This window comes from Haemaphysalis longicornis, unplaced genomic scaffold (assembly GCF_048455015.1).
Source record: "Haemaphysalis longicornis isolate Haplotype H1 unplaced genomic scaffold, Haemaphysalis longicornis Haplotype H1 scaffold_2, whole genome shotgun sequence".
Lineage (NCBI taxonomy): Eukaryota > Metazoa > Arthropoda > Arachnida > Ixodida > Ixodidae > Haemaphysalis > Haemaphysalis longicornis.
Window position 1 is genome coordinate 53,130,468 of NW_027526295.1, and position 14,385 is coordinate 53,144,852.

The following is a 14,385-nucleotide window of genomic DNA, read 5'->3' on the forward strand; positions in this document are numbered from 1 at the left end:
GAATGCAACTACTACTGGTGCGGCTGCAAGTGAGATCGGCGAGTCTACCATGCCCAACATTCCTACGACATCAACTGCTCCTAGGCCAACTCAAAGCCAGTTTGCTGTTGCTCCATCAGAAGCGCATTCCGAGGTGCGACATGCATGCAAACATTGTGCTTTTGTGACTACTTACTTAAATCGCTATTTTTAGCACGTGAAGGGTCATGGTTGGTACGTCAAGGAGTACTCGTGTTCAGTTTGTGGGGCAACGTTCATTGCAGCAAAGTGTTACAAGGAACACATTGATCACTGCCACAAGCATGACCCTCAGTGTAACTACCCTGAGTCTGATTACCCCCAGCTTAGCTGCAGTGCTCCAGATGAGGAATCGCACAGTGTGCCCTCTTTGGATCCAGAAAGCATGTCTGAGCTGACACGACCTGAAATCACGGAGGGGGCAAGGCTGTCAGATTTATGCAGGCTGTTGGAGGGCCAGCACAGGTGTTCAAAGGCAGCCGTCGATGCTGTAGTGCAAGGTGTAGCTGAGATATTTGAAGCTAAACAACTGAGCTTTGACACATCAAAGCTCAGCTTTAACAAGGCAAGGAAATGCCTTTACGAGCAAACAGACATTTATATCAAGCTATTTAAAAAAGTTCTGAAAAATGGCTCTAAGGCCTATTATGTTCCTTTGAAACCATTGCTGCATAATCTCCTCAAGCACCCTGAAACAGCAAAGTACCTTCAGCAACCAGTCTTGTGCTCCAGTGACAGTCTTCTTAGAGACTTTAGTGATGGAGACTTTAGAGCAATAAGTCATGTATACATTGCTACGCCATCTTTTTTCAATATATGTATTTTCAGGGAGCATACACAATAATTTAAGATGCCTATTGGTTTCCCTATATACGTATTATGTGAACCTAACTCTTATCAGCCCAATCAGTTTTTGATTGCAATTGTGTAATGTGCTTTGTAACTTTCACTTTGTTAGGAACAATCTGAAGGGTGCTTACAGCAATCTGAATGTCTCATGATTAGCTTCGCATGAGAGGAGAGGATTCATATCACAGAATACAGCGTTCAGAACTTGGTAACATTGCATTACGGACAACTGAAAAACAGTCACTAACTTTAGCTACAAAAAAACTTCTTTGTGTTATATTAAAACGTAGAACCTATCTGCATGCACTCAAACCAAGGCAATACTTTCGACACCAAGAATGAAAAAGTCAGTCCCTATCATTGTGTGGTATGCACATGTGAATATATATTTACGTGATAGCTTATACAGGGTGTTTCAGAGTTTAAAAATATGCCGATTTACTGTAAGCTGGTGCAACCAAATGCATGTTGCTCCCTTTCGTATGTAGTGTAACGCTAAGTTTTGTATGTTCCTTATTGAGATTTACTTTATTTAAATTAGCCAGGGTTATTAACCAACTTCTGAACCAATGAAGCTAGGAAAAATATTCCAATTAGGAAGTTGCAGGGCGGTTCGCAAAACGTCCGAATAACTAGTTTTTGTCCTTCCTTCTATTAAGTATGAGTGTTTTTCAGTTGGGTGATGATGCCCGCGAAATAAAAAAACATGACATTACACGCCCGCTCGCGCGTCGGAATTGCAGTGCTTCCAAACGTTTCGCGCACAAACAAAAATAGGCGCGCTGCTGCTTATAAAGCAACAGGGCATTTATGCCAGCCATTTATGCCAGCGATGTGCTCCCCTCTCGACAGTTCCTTCTGACGCAGCGGTTATCTCTTGAGCTGCCGGGAGCAACTGGTCCGTCACCTGACCAGTAGCTTTCTAAGCGGCAGCGCAGCGCGGCCAGGGCTGTTTCTGCGCAGCATGCGGAGCACTGCAATCACGAGGAGCATGCGGGGATGTCACGTGGTGTTTTTTTTAAAGGCAGAGCATTTCTTTAACTCACATGTAGCGTCCGCCTTCCATTCGCAACAGCTCAGTGCGCAGGTGAGCCCTCTCCCCCACTCCTCCTCTCCCGCATTACGCTACCCTCCTCGCTCTCAACAACAGGTCCGTACCCCTCCCCCTACACTATATAAAAAAATAATACTTATCGGCGCCTGGTTTCGATCCCACGACCCTGCGGGCGGAACACAAGGTACATGGTGCTCTTCCCACTGCGCCACAAAGCCGACACAGATTCAAAGGCTACGAACGCGCCTTATATCCTTGACTCATTCAAACTACGTCAAGAAGCTGCTGATACAACGCATTCACTACCTGTGGGCGGAACGCGAGGTACATGGTGCTCTTCCCACTACGCCACAAAACCGACACAGATTCAAAGGCTACGAACGCGCCTTATATCCTTGACTCATTCAAACTACGTCAAGAAGCTGCTGATACAATGCATTCACTACCACCAACTCCCCAAACACTAAATGTTAACGCAATACACATACCCCCTATGCGACGCATTTACTCGAGTCCCCCTCGCGGGGAGATGGGCCCAATTTTTATTTTGGTATTTTGCGGGCATCATGAATAAGCTGAAAATACGCTAATACTTGATAGCCAAACTGTTTATAGGACATTTGCGGACCGCTCTGCAGCTTTGTAATTGATATTTTTTCTCGGCTTTGTTGTTTCAGAAGTTGAACACTTAATTTGGAATAATTATCTCATTAAGCAAAATACAAAAATGGCGTGACACACTTCATGCAAAAGTGAGCAACATGCATTTGGGCGCGTCGTCTTAGAGTGCGGCGGCACATTTTTATACCCTGGCTAAAGATAGCTAATGCACCCTATATATTTATTTATTTATATATATATATATATATATATATATATATATATATATATATACAGAAAGATAAGTCAGCAGTCTACAACGCCAAAAGAGGCATAGGGGTGTGGTTAGGCTCTTTTCTTTTTCACTACGGTTAATTAAGTAAACATTTTTTTAAATATACAGAAGAAAGAAACAAAGAAAAAGCCGACTTGGTAAGGCATTCACCATGTAATCGAAAGGCGTGGGTTCGGTCCCCACTCTGGGCGCGTGTTGTTCTCTCTTTCTTTCTTGTGTATATTTAAAAAAAATGTTTACTTAATTAACCGTAGTGAAAAAGAAAAGAGCCTAACCACACCCCTATGCCTCCTTTGGCGTTGTAGACTGCTGACTTATCTTTCTGTATTTCCTCAACGAGCCCCTCATTTCCTTACTATATATATATATATATATATTTAAATATATAATGCATGCTCTTGAACTAAAGGTATTTGGAACACTTTTTATGTGGAACGCCAATCCGCATGTGTATCCAGGTCGTCAATCCATGTGTTTACAAGGGTCACTGTTCCATTTAGCTATACGGAACATTGATCCGCTTGTTTATGTGAAGCTCTGTTCTTTATAGACTAACAGGAAAATTTTTGCAATATTGTTGCGTTTACTAAGTGGATCTTATCTGGAACCAGATTAAGAGTGCGTGTGTTGTTAGAAACAAAAAAAATCCCTCGCACTTCCCCGAGGGAGAGAGTGTGTAAGTGCGAATGCACGGTTGCATTCGCACTTATGGGAACGCGATTCTCGCCCGGAGCCACGTGCAGGCTGTGAGACTGGTCCACCAACTTGAGCGCGGCGTCGGCCGCGTCCAAGTCGCTCCTCCGCTCGCTGCCGTCGTCGCTCACCATGAACACGCGCGGTCGCTTCGCTCCTTCTCCTCCTTCGTCCGATCTGCCCAGTTCGACTCGCCTCGGCCCGCAGTCGCCCTCCTCGTTGAAGAACATGGTCTTGGACACGGCGTTGAGGGCGATCGCCAGCTGCAGCGGGTCGTCCAAGTCGAAGTCGGCCGGGACGGTTTCGATGTCCCCGTCGTCGACGGCCGCAGCCACCGCCTCTTCTCCTTCTTAGTCGACTCGGTCGTCGTCCCCTTGGTCGAAGGTCTCGAGCTTACCCCAGTCGACGCGCACGCCTACGACGATTCAGGCGGACGATTCAGGCGGACGATTCAGGCTCGCTTAAGAAGTGCATTCGCACTTAAAAGGAAGCGTTTTACATAGTTATCTCAGCTTTGAAATTTCGTGTCAGTACTCCTTTAAGCGGGTGCATTAGCCCTTCTCACGCCCGATTCCTGGTCAATCCCTCACGTGGGTATGTGCCATGAGGAGGCGCCCAACACCCGCAGTCACTGAGCGGAGAGAGGAGGAGGAGAGTAGCGCGCGCCCATCTCCCCCCGTTGCTAGGGAAGACGAGGAGGAAGACGAGGAGCGCGCGCACCCGCAGCTGTTGCTATGCGGACTACGGCGGCGGACGATTCAGGCTCGCTTAAGAAGTGCATTCGCACTTAAAATTTCACCCTGCATGTTATCGTTTGCTCAACAGTTGCATTTGCAAAACGTACTGTACTTCGTTTTCTCTGTGGTGGCAAAACCCGGTCGCATGCTTTCACCACACGGGCTCAGTTACAGGAGCAGACAGCAGCGGGGCGGGGTCTGCGTGGAGCGGACCGGCCGACCCCTTCAAGACTTTCCAGCTTCCTGCACCAGGGACATGCGTATGCTGAGTAGCGTTGTGAAAGAGGCATATTTTGTCAAAGCAAGAATTTAGCCGACATTTTCAAAGCGTTTTGCTCCTCCCAGCTCCGGACGTCACCTTTCCTGACTATCTAAGCATCCAATTTCCGTGCAAGGCTGTTTCCAGGCCGACGTTCAATTTAAAAGGCACTCTGCACCACTTCTTTTTGACATCGTTCGCCAAGGAACCTGTCTGATTGTCCTTGATGGCATTAGGGCCCTAAATCTTCGAATTCAGGGCTCCACTCTCCAGTGCCTGCACACGTCTGTTGACCCGCCACCACGTGTCAATTGCCCGACACCTTGTCACATTCCAACGCAGTCAAGAGCGTAACCCAGGCAAGCAAACCTTCCGCCAGCCTTGGCACTTGACTTCGTATCACTTTTCAGCCCTGAGTTGGGCCTTGCTAAGCAGTTCACGCATCGTGTCAAGACTTGCCAAGGCATGCAGCCGGTAACTTCGAAGCTTCACCGTCCTCCATATTTACTCCGGGAACCAGTGTCAGATGAACTTCACAAGTTGCTGAAACTTGAGAGCCAGCTGCTGGCCCGTTTATAGCTTAGTTCTGAGGGACAGCCGACGAAGTTTGCAAGCAATTTGCTCCGCGCTGTGTTTACGGCAGAAGAACTGACCGAGTTCCCTACAGAACAATACTGAAAACAGCCAAAAATTTTTGATGACAATTTGCACACGTAAAAGCAAAAGTGGCCACATATCTCAAATCAGAATGCAAACATGTGCCTTTTATGTCAGCCTCAAACCTAACACAATTCTCTCCTTCTCAAAGAGGCAGTGAGGCCGAGTGGCCTCACTGTCGGTGACGCCTTCGAAAGTGGAGGCCATGACGTGCAAGTGGGGATTTTGGAGGAGTGAACGTTGATTAACGTCAGCAAAATGTTAACATGCAGGTAGTCCAGTGATGAAGGAAGCTGGTTTGGCCTTGTCAGGCAGCCAAAAACTACTGTAAAATTCCAAGCAAGCGCCTCCCTGCAGGCAAGTCCAGATCACTAGCAAAGTAGGGAGGGTGTGCTATCCCAGATCGACACCAAAATTCAGAAACGGCGACAACGCTTTGCCACCAGAAGAAATACGCGGAATCCACATTCACCTAATTTTTTGCCATAGAAAGTTTGTCATCACTCTCAAAAGCTTCGAAAGGCTCCTCTGAGTCAGTCCCAAAGAAAATTTCGCAGAATTCTGCTTGAAGTCCACCCTGGTCTCCTGGTGCCCCAGCTCCAAAATCTGCCACTCCTCTATGCAAATCGCCTTCCCCTGAACGATCCGGTGCATTGCGTATGCCACAGCCTCTCAAGGACCGTGCCGTGTTATACTCGTGTACATTGGTGCACCAATCGGCAACACAATCGAGCACATGCTGCCCTCAAAAGAAACCGACAGCACCAAAACAAAAACAAGAAATGGCTCGTAGACCCGCGTTCGATCAACAGTCAGAGCCTACATACCGTCGTCGCCTGCTGTCAGTAGTTCGCCCTGTTGGTCCCACCAATATTTCAATCAAGAGCATAGCGTGGCCTGCTGGAAATGGAAGCCTGCACTACGTTGGAAGAGCTAGGGGTGCCCCAGTCATAAAAAAATCAGAGTAAAATGCAGGTTCGAGATCGGGCGACCGTATTTGCAAGTTATACGCCACCACAGGCTTTTGTATGCAGGAATTCGAAAACTGCACCTAGTCATGGGTTACAAGGCCGAGTTCACCAGAACAAAGTGAATGTAGACCCCATGAAGACACTGAGGCCACCTGAAGTAGGAAGCTGCGTGCTAAGCCAGGTATCTGCAGTTGTCACCTGGTCTACCACTATGGCCAGAGGTCCATTGAGTGGCTCAGCACAGACGGCATGGATAGGAATTCAGAAGAGACGTTATACACTCTGACTAGGGATTTGCAAGTTTCCTTCAACAACGGGTGCTTCCGACCAAACCAGCAGTTGAAGGCACAAGGCGAGCTGGTTGCTGCCAAAAGCAACATGGATGGACAGTGGGTTGTGTTCGGCCCCAGGGATCAGGCGACCGGCTGTTTGGTTCGTTTTGTCCATCGCGTTCCGCAACACTCTGTATCGGGCTGCTTACCACAATTAGTATCGCAACACTGGCCGCTGCACGCCAGTGTTGCGATAGGGTATCCTTGTTGTGAGCCATCACTTATTTCAGGGGGTGGCAACGTATGAGGAAATTCTTTTGAACAGCTGTTTGGAGCTCCCGCTTCGGCTTTGTAAGCCTGAAGTACTGAATAAATGAAATGAAAAGTGAGAGGACGGTGACCATTTAGTATAGGTTGTGGCACTCTTTATATCACAGTACTTTGCAAAATCAGGTTTGACATCACCTTCCCTTCCGATGATGGGACTCTTAATACACTACAATAAATGGCTTGTAACACGCATACAAAATGAGGTGAAGGCACAAGGCGAGCTGGTTGCTCCCAAGAGTAACATGGATGGCAGTGGCTCGTGTTTGGCACAAGGGATCGGGCGACCGGCTGTGGGGCTCATTTTCTCCATCGCTTTCCACGTGATTCTGTACTGGGCTGATAACCCCAATGAAATTCGATTATAGACTGACCGTCGCATGCCAGTGTTGTCTGTGTGCAGCATGTTTCGGGGTGTGGACACTATGAAGCAAAAAGCGAATTGATTGATTGTAGGGTTTGTCATGTGTCAGGGCACCCCCTGAGAGGGGATGCATCAAAACCCTCCCAAAAAAGGGACAAAAAAGATCAAAGGAATTGCAATTTGAAGTGCGCGCAAGGAGCGCACCAATCAGCAAGCGCCAGCGCCGACGCACCGAGGAATCATGGGCAAAGGTGGCAGCACACTGGTCGGCCAATCATGGAAGGCCACGCATGGGACAAGTGGTGAGATGGCCATACAAGGACAGGAAGGAAGCAAGAAGCCAATGGGAGTGCGCCACGGGAGAGCCCAGAGGGTATAAAAGCGGGGCGCACAAAGAGAAGGGAGAGTCAAGAAACCGAAGACAACCAGGAGGCGGCCGGAGCACGTGAGCTTCACGGAACGAGCCAGGGGGACGCGGCTAGGCCATCGACCACGCCATCCGAGCCTGGGCGGGAGCGGGCCGACTTCGCATCGGCACCGTCATCCTAGGTGCACCACGAACCTGTGTCTTCGTGGCCCCAGCGGCATCGGTCGGGCACCAGCGGCCAGCGTCCACGCTCCGTCGACGTTCGTCTCGACGGCCCCGAAAGGCGACGTTCGGGCCGAGCCTAAATGGAACCTCCAGCAGCAGCGGCTACCAGGGGGTAGCCACCGAGGAAGCGCGCCGCCGAAGGGATGACCACGCGTATCGATTGATTGATTGATTGTGGGGGTTTAACGCGCCGACGCAACGCAGGCGATGAGGCGCGCCGTAGTGGAGGGCTCCGGATTAATTTTGACCACCTGGGGATCTTTATCGTGCGCCGAAATCTCGTGCACACGGACGTTTTTGCTTTTCGCCTCCATGAGAAAAGTGACCGCCGCGGCCGGGAATCGAACCCACGACCTCGTGCTCAGTAGCGCAACGCCTCCGCGCGTATCGAACGCCGGCATCAAGGACCTCCAGCGAGAGCGGCTACCAGGGGGTTGCCACAGAGGGACGAAGTGAGGACGCGCGGAGCCCACGCCGTCCAAAGAGTGACCGCGCGCATGGAACGCCGGCACCGAAGCGAGACGAGGACGGCTACCACCGTGCCGCGGCCACGCAAGGGTGCGACACGTTAGCGCCGACGACAGCGGGGTAGGCCAGTCCAGTAGGGACGCAGTTGTAAGGGACACAACTAGGGAGGTGTTGTACGAGAGAAATTAACTAGAACTTGATTAAGGAGTGTATTTGAACTGATAGTGTAGGACTTCATGTAGAGACTTTTGAGTTTTGATTTGAATTGTATATTGAGCTGTTAAGTTAGGGGTTTGTATTTGAGTTGTGTTTTGGAATTCTTAGAGGTTTGAGTGTGTATCATTTTCCGTGTAGTTTAATTATGGAGTGCTTTGCGTTAGAGGTTTTCAAGTGTACATTAAATATGTGTTATGTCAAACTTGTTAACAGCTTCCCTGTGTCCATTGCTCCGAGCTAGTAAAGACCACCCCACCATCGGTTCACGTGACAGGGTTTAACGTGCTGACGCAACACAGGCGATGAGGCCTGCCGTAGTTTAGATGTGACCAAAGCCCACCTTAACATGCAACAAGAAGTGCTCACACAAAGTCAGCTGACAAAACCAATTGGAAAAGTAAAAAAAAGTGAAGGGGAACAAAATTGATGGCACCTCATTTTAGTTATGCCACCAAACTATGCACTGCTGTGAGGTGTGTGGGATATTAGGCTTAACTGCAAAAACATTTTTTTTCCTCCTATCACTATAACTTTAAATGCGGTCCCATTTTCCCTTCATTAAAATACACCCACAGAACTCATAACATCAACTTTAAACCTCAATACGTCGTGGGGATCCTGACGCCCGAGCCATTGCGCGATCACTGGGTTTGTGGCGCCGCGCGGCGCTTTTCCCCTCTCTCCCCGAAATGCCGGCTCGTCTCGGCGCCACTGTGCAGAGCCGAGCGGTCTTCTCAAACTCCTGCCTGAGGTGAAGGCTATGAAACACTGTCACGCAGCGGGCGCTCCGCCCTGGTAGCGGAGCTAACCTCACCTCCTTGGTCCGTTTGAACGATGCCCGAACCCGACTCTCGCCAGAACGCGAACGCGCGCCCTGCGCGGGGGTCCGTTCGGGGAGACGCTTCCAGGACGCCGAAGGCGTTGGCCGAAGGTATGTGACGCTTTCTTTACCAGCCGGCTGCAACTCTGTTGCGCCGGCGAAAGCCCACCAGCCCTTCCGGCTGCGGCCCGTGCCTAAGGCTGCTCCTGTTGCCCCTACCCTTGCATATAGCAAGGCCGTACCTACCACTCGACGATCACGTCGTGCGGTACGTGCCTGTGAGCGAATGGGCCCCGTCTCCCTCGCTGCTGCGAGCCGATCTGGCCAGCACGGCGATGCGCGCGCGCACAACGTGCGCGCATTCCGGAATTTGCCCTGACCGAAGAGCCCACTGGCTTTGCGCCGACGACGCGCACACTTGCGCGTGGCGCCCCATCACCCCTTTCATCTAACGGGAAGTACGTACCTGTACTGTAAATTATGCAATTCGGACTGTAAAGTATGTGCCCAGAACGTTAGTATAAAATAAACGTCTTCCCTCCGTACCCTGGGCATATGCCTTTGTCGCCCCTTTCTCCACCTGCCCAACAGAGGCGGTGTTAAGTTGGCGCGACGGCGTTTCAGTATCGTGAGTGTGCTCAACTAGCTAGAACCCGCAGTGGCTCCTCGCAATGTGCATGAATGCATGCCTTCTACAATGCTAGGGTGGTGCATATTGTGAAGTAGAGAGACCACAACGTGCCACTCTGAATCTTAAGAAAAGGCTGTTCCAAAGGATTGTTTGGAGCACAAGTGTAATGATCGTGCGTTTTTTTGGTTACTTTGTAGATATTAACAAACCAAGGGATCCAGAGAACAATCAACAATTCTTCCAAAGAAGACTGACCTGCGAGGTGCGGCGGCCCTTGAAAAACAGCGCATAGACTTTGAGTGGGCCACACTGGAGCAGCGCAAAGCTGAGTGGAAGCCTGCATGCGAGGAAAGGCAAGACGAGCGGCAGATGCGAATGGAGGAGGTGGCCGAAGTCCAAAGGGAGAGGAAGCAGGAGCGAGAGCAGAGGGCAGACGAACGGCGAGCACTGCTGGCACAGCAAGAAGCTCTCCTCCAGCAGGGGGCGGAGGAACACCGCATCTTTATGGCACAGCAGGAGGCACTCCTAAATGTGATTCGAGCACTTGCCACAAAGTAATGGCCTCTGACTGAGAAAATTCCTGCGCTGCTCAAATCTATTCTTTCCCTCTGAATTTCCTAAGTTTGTCCCTCCATCGCGTTACTGGGCTTCCCTTTCTTTTAGACCCGTCTCTTGTTATCCACTCTGTTACACTATCAGTCCACTCATTGCCAGTTCAGCTCACTACACAGCCAGCCTAAGTCCATTTCTTTCCTTTTATTTATTTATTTTTCTATTCATGTATGATATCATCTACTCGGGCCTGTTCTCTGATGCAGAAAGTTCGTTTCCAGTTCATAAGTGTTACTCCTACCATATTTTCGTTTCACGGCTCATTGGACCAGCCTTATTTTGCTTTCCTGTTGTTTAGTAAGGCGCCAAGTTTTCTCTCCGTATGTCATCACCAGCAAGTTGCTTTCGTTGTATGTATATTCTTCTGTCATATATTCTTCTTCGGGTGCCTCCCAGCCCATCCAGCCTGCTTTCTGGGTTGTGGGGAATCTAGGATGTCACTTCTGCTGTTAACTATTACTTTGGTAAACAGTTCGTATACAACTAAGTGTACGCCAATGGGTCTGTAATTGTTAAAAGGTTTTGGTATCTCCTTTCTTGTGTATCAGAATGAAAGCGTGTCCAGTCAGGGCAGAGAGAAGTCCAAACGCGCTGTTGTCCCGTACGTACCTGAGACCAGTGTAGCGCTCTCACATGTTTTCCGCAAACACAACGCACAACTTGCGCATGCACCTACAAGCAAGTTGTGCAGTGAGCTGGTTAATGTTAATGTTAATGTGAGCTGGTTAACAGTTAATACATCCATTGCACATCAAGGAACGATAATAATTTTCTTCTTCGCCTTACTAAATTTTCATTTGAGTCAAGTTTTTCTCAATGTGAGCCATCAGTTATTGGAGTGAATTGGTCGCTCTGGCAACCTTCATCACTGCCTCTAATGCCCCGGCATGTGCTAGAAAGATTCCACATACTACAAGCTCACTGTGTCCACTGTATTTACCTACATAGAGAAATTTTACGGGCTTCTGTGCATGCATGTCGTACAGGTGACACGTAGATTGGATCCTTCATATTTCTTGAACCAATGCATATTGAAATGTTCCATGTACAGAGCTCGGCAAGTACTGAGCCAGCTGCTCTTTTGAAGGCAAGTTCCTCTATAGCTGTTTTTCTGTTGTGCTGTGTATTCTGCGCATTGCAGTCTAGGAATTTTTTGCGCCACTTGTGTCGTCCGTTAAGTATTGGCTCAGATGGTTAAGAGGAGAAATTCTTTTTATAGGTTAAGAGTGTGTCACTGTTTTTAAAAGTTGCTCTACATCACTGCTGCTCACCAGGTGTAGAAAAGATGCTTTGGCATGTCCAGCAGGAAAGGTCACATGCAACCACCTCATGGCTGTCATCAGAACCGTCATGCAGCTGCAATCAAAAGGCTTTTCGGAACCCCGTGACCGGCTGTCTTGCACAGATCTGCCCCAGCAGTGGCAAGCACCCCACGGCAACCAAATCAAAGGCCACTCAATTCAGACACTCAACTGGAGAGGAGTGAGACGGTGGATTGGCGCTACCGAAGTTGGCCCGTCCCAGAGCGCCGTGCTTTCCAACGAAACATACAACAGCAACAACATGCCAAACAAACTGGCAAGAGGATTGCTTGCGCTGGACTAAAAGAAGGCCTTTGCGAAGGCACTGCTCTCAACACAGTTGCAGCAGCACCAGGAAACACGATATGGCTCTGCATCTTTATTAGCACCATTAAGCTATCAGCTGTTCCTCTAGCCTCATGGATGCGATATCAAATTATACAGCATGTCATTGTATAGTCAAAGCCCCCCACAAAGCTAACCAACGCTACCTTTCTTCGCGTCCAGCCAACCATGGGTTCCACCCCCACATCTTGCAGGAGATGACATTGTGCAGGTAAAGCAATGAATTGTACTTTTCAATTCAACTTTTAGAAGCCCTACTAACCTCAACCGTGCTAGTGTTTTGAGTATTCAAAGTATGTGGCATTGTGCAGCTATTTCAGAAATTGTGCTTCGAAAGCCCTGCCTTTTGATATTTTGTTTCACTGTGCAATGGTCTTAGTTTTAGCTATTTCAGAAAATTCTGCTTCGAAAGACCCGCCTTTTGATATTTTGTTTCACTCCGAAATGGTCTTAGTTTTTTCTTACCAAATATAGTTGCCTTAAGTCTTCTCAGTGCTCCTCCTAAGTTTCAAGACATGCAGTTCTGTCTTTTCTTTGCACGGACCATGCAAGTGTCAACTGAGAAAGCACAAACCCTTGAATGTGACACGCGGCAGCAGTCAACGAGTACCACGTGGCAGAACTAGACGTGTGCGTTTGTCATCATCAAAGTTTGGCACTGTGCTGAATCGGAAGGTGTAGTCGAAAAAAGGGTTGCGGAACCTGACAAGACCAAAGGATCCCTTAAGGGTCCCCTCAATCATGTAAATACGAATTATTTTTTCTCATAAATTCATAAGTAACAATTCATACATCTTACGATGCAGTACTTGTAGCATTATCACTTATGCTAACATTCTTCTTCACTAAGTAGAACCTTAAATAGCCTAGGGTTATCCACACTAAGTTTTCCTGGGTATAACTGAAAGCTAGAACACCATGCACTAATAGTGCAGTAAGCCCGTTGTCCCTCAAGGCTGATTCATAATTGCACATACCCTTAATTATCCTGAGGTCGCGTTTGTATAACACAAGGCATTGCGACAGAGCCTCTTGCTGCCCAGCGCTACGAAGAGGTTCAGAACAACCTCAACCAGGATGTAGCTGAAAGCAGCTGCGGGCTCCTTGAAAACATGATTTCAGCCATGCACAATGAAGAACACAAGCGAGGTGGAAATATAGTTCAGAAACAAAACGAGGGTGGACAGCGATCATGCACAGTATGGTGACAGCATCTTGGAGGACTGAGGTAAACTAAATGCTCCTACAGTCCACTGCAGGCTATATGGCTTACTGACATATACTTGAAGACTTGTCTTTGTTACGTGATCGCAGAAGTCCCAAAACATGTGATTTGGGCGGGAGAATCAAAATTTAAACTTTAACAGACTAATTTGTTTGCTGCTGGACAAGTGCTCGGGGCACTATAAACACCAAATATTTACAAAAAACTTGTATTTTGTCTGTGTGGCGTCTCTGAGACTGCCCCTCTAAAGCGGCTGCTATTACCAAAATTCAGTCTCTGCTGTGTTATTCAACTTCTATTGTTGACTTTTTGCGACACATTTCTAGGCCTGCATGTACAAGCTCCCGTTAGATTACGCCTAAATGTGGGAATAGCCTTTGTTCTTATGTTGTGTGTATTTAGTTCTTGCAGGTTCAGTTTAATTCCGGCCATAGCATCAAGGAGGCCGAATTTGCCTACATGATGGCGACGTGGTAACCGGCTCACATGGCCCATGAGTTCGCCCAGCACTTTTGGGACAGTAGAAAACTGGAGTATTGCACTCTGACCGGCCAGTCCAACCGGCCGGAGCCAGGCGGAGTGGCCTCACTGCCGGCGACGCCTTCAAAAGTGGAGGCCATAATGTGTAAAGTGGCAATTTTGGAGGCGGGAAGGTTGACTTACATTAGCAAAATGTTAGCATGCAGGTAGTACAGTTATGTAGCGAGCTGATTTGCCCCTTTGCCCCTTGCAGGCGGCCAAAAACTATCATGAAATTCCAAGCAAGCGCCCCCCTGCAGGCAAGTCGAGATCACTAGCAAAGTAGGGAGGGTGCGCTATCCCAGATCGACCCGAAAATTCAACATAACGGCGAAAATGTTTTCCCACCAGGAGAATTACGCGGAATCACATTCACCTAATTTTTTGACAAATAATGTTAGTCATTACTCTCAAAAGCATCGAAAGACTCCTCTGAGTCAGTCCCCAAGAAAATTTCACAGAATTCTGCTTGAAGTGCACCCTGGTCTCCTGGTGCCCTAGCTCTAACATCTGCCACTCCTCTATGCAAATCACCTTCCCCCGAGCCATCCAGTGCATTG

The 14,385-nt window shown here is 48.5% G+C and overlaps 1 pseudogene; it reads right to left on the reverse strand.

The window, feature by feature from the left end:
- The window catches only part of LOC144167969 (uncharacterized), an 80,589-nt pseudogene extending 75,220 nt beyond the window's left edge, over positions 1-5,369 (reverse strand).
- Positions 5,370-14,385: the final 9,016 nt, after the last annotated feature.